Source organism: Myripristis murdjan, chromosome 14 (assembly GCF_902150065.1).
Source record: "Myripristis murdjan chromosome 14, fMyrMur1.1, whole genome shotgun sequence".
NCBI lineage: Eukaryota > Metazoa > Chordata > Actinopteri > Holocentriformes > Holocentridae > Myripristis > Myripristis murdjan.
Window position 1 is genome coordinate 13793588 of NC_043993.1, and position 8097 is coordinate 13801684.

The window sequence follows — 8097 nt, forward strand, 5'->3', positions numbered from 1 at the left end:
TTATTAATGGATTCTCTGTCTGACCCTGATTGGTATTCTGTTGCTTTCTTACTCTAATCTTGAGTCAGTCAAGTCAGATGATCTTGGTAGTTTTTTTTTTTGCACATTCAAAGCACATCACACCCTCCCTCTCCCTTATGACACTTAAACCCACATTTTGGTAAATAATCAAACCAGTCAAAACAACAGGCGCTGTTTGCACCATTTTGACTCGCCCGTATGCCGAATACGTGTGAGTTCTGTCGTTAGAGGTAACACTCGGTGTTGTTATGACTTTGCTGTCATGACTTTGTGATGCAGTTGCTAACCACAGGTTACCAGATTACAGTTTGAGCTGAGTTTGTAGTGAAATAGCAGCAGGAGTTGCTCTTTTTTTAAATGATTCTGCTGTGACTGTGATGCTTTTTCATTGCATTGCCAGCAGAAACTCTCCTGAAGTTGCTTCCCAGGCTGACAGGACTCACAGGGTTGTCATGGCACCCACCTTACCTAATGGCAGGGGGGTCATACAGATGTCTTACTGGTGTCAAAAGAATCACAACATAGGAGTCAATATCAAAGTTTTAAAATGATAGCAACTCTAGTATTTTTAGTATCTGTAGTATTGACACAACTTTATACTATATTATTTATCTTTTTGTTTCACTGACTCACCTCAGTTGTTTTGAGTGCACAAAGCCATTTCTGTTAACAAGTAAATGATTGGTGACTTTGACAAGCAGCAGCAAAAATGACATGAAAAGGCTCAAGGCTATGTACCTTTGGTGAAACATCACTAAATAAACTATTTTCAGAAAATGCAGTCTCATCGACGCTCAAGGTAAAGCATCAGTTTAGCCAATGAGTGAGCGGCTTCTGGCCAGTGAACAGGCTTCATACAGGCTTCAATTTGGTCAACATGCAGGCCATTTGTGCACAGGTGTTTGTGTATGAGAGCGTTTTCTGGAGGTCATTTATCAAAGTTTGAGCAGTTTCATAGTAGTTTGGTATATATTGAACACAGAGAACCGTGACTTGGATGAGGCTGCATCAAGAGTTTTAAGCACACGTTTAAGACGTTTTTTTAGACATTCAAGACAAATGAGTAAATGCCATGAATTAGTCTTAGTGTGAAATATGCCTTTAAATCATAGATGTCATTTGCTTACCGGGAAATTAGATATTAACCTGTTACAAAAAGAGAGATATTCATCCTAACCCAAAACAGAAGCAGCCTGGTTTATATGAGTGTAGCAAAGCAATTACAGAAGGAAGTGAAACTGTCTGACTTTAGCGGACTCTCTCTGGTCTGCTGTCATGAATGAAAATGTACTCATGACACCATCCAGCGGCTGATGTTGCTTGGATTGTGTCGAGCATTACTTCTAGCCGGGCTCGGAGTTTGGTGAGGCTGTCCTGTGCAGGAAAGGTCACAAGTTCAGTCCCTATAACAGCCAGAGTTTCCTTAAGACTGTCTGCTCAGTTGCTGCAGGTCCCTTTAGGTAAGTGTGTCAGCTAATTACTTAAATCTAATGTAGAGTTTTAGGCCTATTAATTTTGCAGAATAATCCTTTAAGACAACTTGATTAATTATTCAAAAGTTAATCTTATTGCCGTGTCCATTAGTCCTTTTATTGTGGCCACAGTCAAAACATTTAGACTTTATTGTCTGTAATCTTGACAATGAAATGAAAAGTGCAGACACCAGACCGGAAAGTTCCTTCAGGTCTATTTATTTGTATTTTAGGAACCAGCACAGATTTTTAATTGCACCTCATCCACGCAGAGCTCAACAGAGAATAACACCATTCATTTTAAAACTTGCTGTGTTAGGTCTTGTGACAGCAGCCGTGAGGTTTCACATTTCAACTCAGCTAACACGGGCGTTAATAGTAATCGTCATCACATAAACTAATCTGGACCAGACGTGGTGAGCTGAAGTATGGATTTTGTCAGAGGCTGAGATGGCGAGAAGGTTTACAGAGAGAGAGAGAGAGAGAGAGAGAGAGAGAGAGAGACAGTGAGAGAGAGAGAGAGAGAGAATACACAACACAACATGTGCTGTCAAACACCACCTGGTGTCCTGTGTGTGTCTGGCTGCTCTGCACTGTGTGTGTTTGCAGCTGAGACCTCGACACCACTGAGGAATATGTATCTGAGTGATGGAGGGACAGACAGACACACACATAAACACACACACACACACACACACACACACACACACACACACACACACACACACGCACACACATAGACACAGGACGCAGGTGCCCAGGGTTCAGTGCAATTTAGTGAAAGCAGCTCATCATTAATTTAATGTATACTGATGTGTTTAGCAATGTCACCTTACTGTTGCCGCGAGTTGTCAGCTTCATAACTTTTCATCATGAGTTAATGATGTGTGACTTGAAATTATGAGCCAAAAGAACATTTTTCCATGCGTCTACTAAACCTGATCATGTAACAGTTTAATAAGAAACATTGTTAGCCAATTAGCATGCTTCACAGCACAGATTTCGTTTGAGTTGAGTCTCTGTGGGAGAAACTGTGGCTTCTCCTTATTTGAATAATGTTACATGGCAGAGACTTGTTATGTGTTGTATTTGGGTATTTTAGGTAAATTATTGGAATCACCTATATCTGCTAAAAAAAAAAAAAAAAAAAAAAGAGGGGGAAAAATGGAAAATAGTGATAACCATGATGAAAATTTGAACCCAGTTCTGCCCTCAGTGGTCTCTAAATTTAATAAATTCATGAAGGTGAAGTAGTCAGTGTTTCAAAAGATCTAGAAACAAACACATTTAGCTGTTTACTTATTTGTTGTGCAATAATCATTTTGTGATGTCACAAAAATTGATACCTAGCTGCCAGGTCAGTACCAGAGTTCTGAAAACAGCACCAGCACCAGTGTTTTTAGTGTCGCTGGTATCAACTGAACTCACCTCACTCGATTCAGTGTTCATATTCTGGTCATTTGGTGGTGCCAAGTCCAAGAACTAATTGTGTTGATGAGAACGGTTCTCCATAGAGCTTCTTCTACTTGGAATATGCTCCCCATCAATATTAGACACACTAAAAATAGATTTTCTTTTAAATAGTTACTAAAACAAAAACTGATGAATTTCTCATAGATATTATTGTGTGTGTTTTTTTTTTTTTAATTGTTTTTATTTTTGGCTTTTTGTTGTTGCCTTGTTTTTATGATTCAGTGATTCAAGCAATTTCAATTATTGCTTGTTTTTATTGATGCTGTGAACCCATTTTGTGGAAGTTAATGGGGAGCCAAATAAAGAATAAAGAATAAAGAACAAAGAAGAAATAATTATTCTAATGTAGCTGTATGTCTGAATACCTGATACCAGGGCTGCCCAAAATAGGGGGAAAGGGGGGAACATTTCTGTGGTCCCATGGAGGCCAACCCTTTCTTTCTTTCCAGTAGGAGAAGTGAAATATGGAGGCAGTGTCTGCATATCTCCCCTTCTCCTTTGGGGAAAACTGGGTGTTTTCACTTCAGAGCAGAGACATTCAGAGCGCTGGACAGAAATCACATGAAAAGCCATGTCCCCTGGTGTGTGCCACACAGCGTCATACACCCAGGACCATAGTGTTAGTACTCCATGACCTCCAGGCCAGACACCCAGCCCCCCACTGACACACACCGAAACACGTTCAGCTTCTGTTTACTTGTTATTGTGGACACAGAGTTTTCATAAAAAAAAGGAGTGTGTGCTGAATGGCATTTCTGTTTTTGCGGAGGTATCGACTCAAGTGTCAAGAATTGTGGAATTTCACTGATGTTGGTATCAGCTACCAAAATCCTAGTCATGACATCACTACAACTGGCACAAAACGCTCCTCACTAGAGAAGGAATAAATAACAACGGAAAGCAGTTCATCTGTTCATGCTGTTTATGGATTTTAAATGGATAAACACTTGCAAACACGACTTTTGCTGATTGAACTTAACCATAGTCACTCAATTCATTTAGTGAGTTTATATATCATTAAAACGACTAATGAAGTTTGACTTAATGATGACTTAATCAGCGCTGTTTCACACATCTTGCAATTTAAAGGCTCCGGGGAAACGCAGTTTTTAAGCTGAGGTGCCTTCGTGGATTCTGTGGTGTTGACTGACGTGCCAAAGTCTTCCAAGTGCCAAAGTGTCCACACCTTCGCTGTGAGGTGAGGCGCAGGGTCTGACGAGGTGCTGCTGCCTGTCATTCTCAGCCTCATCCGTGTGTGTGTGTGTGTGTGGGCAGGTTTTAGGGTGCCATCCTGACATTGTCATCTGTTTGGGCTTCATTATGTGATGATCTCACCATCCTGAGTAGGTGTCTGTACACACCGACCCAAAATAAAGTGAGAAAACAATTTGCACCCCTGTTTTTTTTCCCTCTTTCTCTCCGATTTGCCATCTGCCTCTCTCTGGTCTCCTCCGATGCATCATGTCAACTAAAATTAACAGAGAGCTACAGATGGTTTCAGTAAGCATCACATCAATGTCGCTCTTTCTGTCACGAGTGTTTCCGTATGACAGGAGAGACTTTGTGGTGAAGTGTGCTGGGCTGTCTCGTCTCAAATCCACATGCAAATAAATGCTCCGTCTGATCAGCTGATTGCAGTAACACTTTCTAAACTGTAATCCCATGAGGTCAGCAGCGTTTTTGACTTTTCCCACTCTGTATAAGGTACCCACAAAAAGCACAAATGCCCAATTAACAGATAAATACAGATACACAGATACAAAAAAACAGATTACACTAAATCCAAACACATGGCCAAGGCACTGCTGATATTTGCAATAATGGCAAGATGACATGTTTTCAGGTAGTTTCCTTTATGGGATGTTGTGGTGCACTTTGTTTTCCTACATTTTCCAAAAGTAGGCATGAACCTGTAGCTAAGGTGAAGCGAGCAATAGCCTAGTGTTACTAAGACCAAGTAAACAAGCTTTTTCCAGTCACAAAAAAGTGAGTCAAAATGCAGGGTACCCAGTGGCTGCATTGCATTATGATTTCTGAAGGCCACCGTCAGTGGAGAAACCGTTGTCTTTTCATCTGCAAAGATGGATTTCTCCCTGCTGAATGTTGCCACAAAATGGTGACTCTAGAAAGAAGCCCTTGCTCTTTGATTGTGAGGGACTGACACGACAAGCTGATGATCGCTGTTGGTATTATATATTGTTGACAAAAAAAAATCTGCTTTCAAACTCTGCTGCAGTGACACTGCAATATCTCATTATCCTTGGGAATGAGAGGAAAAACAAAAATCACAAAAACATACCACGAAACAACAAACGAACCAAGACCAACAAACAACATAATTGACCCAGAAATGCAAGGCACATTGCCAGCAGCTGCTTTTTAACAGTGTCAACTTGTTTTAGGGTGAATTTCTTCTCTTTAATAATAATATCCTTGCCTGAGGATTGTGTTTGGATGACAAACACTAGAGCTCCCCTAAAACCATGTTGTATGTTGACTACATCTGCCTGGCCTCATGCTTTCCCCTAATGAAAACCATTATATTTTATTGGAATTTATCAGAATGAATTAGGGCTGCATTATATATCATTATCATATCATTAATCTACATATTAACATGCGTGGCATCAATATCTCAAAAGGCAATGATATGGACGATATCAAATTTAGGGTCAGGGTTTGTCTAAGACAGAGATTGATCAAAATATAATAAGTTACTGCATTTTCTACATCCAGTTGGTATTACCATGCTGTTTTTGTTTGTTTGTTTGTTTTGTTTTGTTTTGAAGAATGCTCGATTTTAACTGTTGTTACACCTAAAATATCGTATATTGCACGGCTATTTTTCCATATCCTGCAGGCATCCCTTGTAAAAAAGTAAATATCACCTTTTCTCTCTCACATGAAGAGTTGGTGTAGGGTTGCTTCATAGTGTTGTTTTCTGCTGTTTTTGTGATCTTTTTTTTTTTTTTTTTTTTTTATCATTTTTGTTTGGAGACACTTTATTAGTATTATATTCAGGCATGTAGCCTTAATGATTTTGATCACAAATGATGATGATATTGCCAATTGATGATGGAGATTGTCTATTAAGTCACCCCCTTCGTGGGTGTCAGCGCTGAAGGCTTGGTGCTGAAACACATCCGCTGTTGACCGCTGATGCGCAAACAAAGAGGTATTAATTTATGCTTTTGTGAGTGCGGATATCCTCTTGTATCGCCTTCATGTCCATGAGTCTGCACCCACTGTGTATTCATCAAGTCTGGAGCTGAGCGCGCCAGTCCCTTTGTGTCATGAAAAAACAACAACAATATTGCCACAGTATCAAAATAAAAGAACACCGGTTACCTCATCTCTCTCTCTCTCTCTCTCTCTCTCTCTCTCTCTCTCTCTCTCTCTCTCTCTCTCTCCGGCCCCGGTGAGCGTCAGAGTTTGCGCAAGCAGCCTCTCCGCCTATGAGCTGCCTGTACTACAGCGCTGCTCCGTCTCTCCCATTCAGCAGACTTTACTATTAAAATTGGACGGAGCGCAAACGGGAGCGCATATAACAGAGGTGCTGTTCTCCTTCTCATTACCCCTCTTTGGATTATCACTGTGTTTTCAACATGCTGGAAGCGGAAGGTAGGAGTCAATATAAAAAAAAAACCTTTTTATTCAGCACGGAATCGGCAAAATCCCCCCCCTCACACCAAAAGAGAGAAATACAATAGGCTGGATATAAAGCTCTCCCCATTTCCATTAGCCTACTTTACCTTAGGATATGGACGGCTTGTGTGTGTGAATGATTCGCCGGTCGCCGCTGATGTGATTTTGTACACTAATGGCTTAATTTTGCCTCGAAGTGCCATACAAGGCTGATTTGGCAGCAAGCTATGGTTTTATGTTAATATTTATTGTTGTGTAACTCAAAGGAGCGCCTGTCCGTGTGCGTAACGGAGATGATGAATTTCATCAATGAAGATACCCAGTGTCAAACCGAGGAATAGCTCGGATTTTTAAGGTGAATAACAACCAAAGCGATTTTCTAAACTATAAATAGGCCAGTTGTGTGTTTGCGGTGACTAGGCTGGCTATTTTGGTCTGTTTGGGGTCTTGTCTCTTTGTCTTAAATAATTTAGAAAGTTCTTTGATCTCGGCAGGGGAATAAACATCATTGCTCGGGCGACTCTGCTTTCACAAGGTTGGCGTTTCACCTTGTAATTATTCTATTTTGGTTGGTGTATCTACATAGATGCTGAGAATCCGGTGTAGATTATTGCTTACATGCATAACTGTAATCAGTAAGCAGTCGGATAAATGCACACGGTATAGCTTTTTTTTGTATTACCATTTGATAATACAAAGGTTGGGAAGTGCCAATAAAACATGTTGATGTTGATGTTTATGTGCCGCAGGCTGCTAGAAGTCATTGTTTATGCATATATATTTTTTTTAACTAAATACAAAAACACCATTTAATTGTCTGTCTCCGAATTATTCTAATGCCCTTTTACCAGCCGAGACCGGTGAATGTCACTCACACATTTAAATGTGTGGTCACTGATAGATTTGAAACTTTTCATTCAGCAAGTTAAAGTTCAGCCTGTTATTATCAAAACGGTTCCAAGTGGATTTCAGAGGTCCTGAGCTCCAGCTGGAGCCGGGGAGGATCTGCCTGCTGCAGGCACTAGGGGCTGCTAATGAGAGCTGGTCACACACATCCAACTGGACTCCGTTAATTGGCAGGTTGAAACTCTGAGCAGTGAACACCGGGTGGGGTGTGTTGTGGAGGGCTGAGGACCTCGGTGGGGCCAGGCAGAGACCCGATCACCAAAATTGCAGCTATCATTTTTTACATTCAACTCACTGCCATTCCCTTACCTGTCACTGGTGACTGCCAGTGGGGAGCAGCTCAGCTCAAGATGGACTAGTCCATTGTGGTTGCTTACACAGCAGAGAGAAATCAGTGTCTTCATTAAGGAGGAGGTTTGTGCAGGCAGGCTGTTTACTCCCATTTGTGCCCAGGTTAATGATGCCCTCGGAAGTTCATCTGACTTTCACTTGACCACACACAGGATTCGGGTGCAGCGTTGATTAATCTGATATTCCTGTTTAATGAGGTTATGCTGCTGGGTTTGTGCTGCAGCTGGAA

General features: G+C 41.0%; 1 protein-coding gene across 2 annotated transcripts in view; it reads left to right on the plus strand.

The window, feature by feature from the left end:
* dclk1a (doublecortin-like kinase 1a) overlaps window positions 1-8097 on the plus strand; it is a 55206-nt gene that overhangs the window by 25917 nt on the left and 21192 nt on the right. The gene's annotated exons all lie outside the window — the stretch shown is intronic.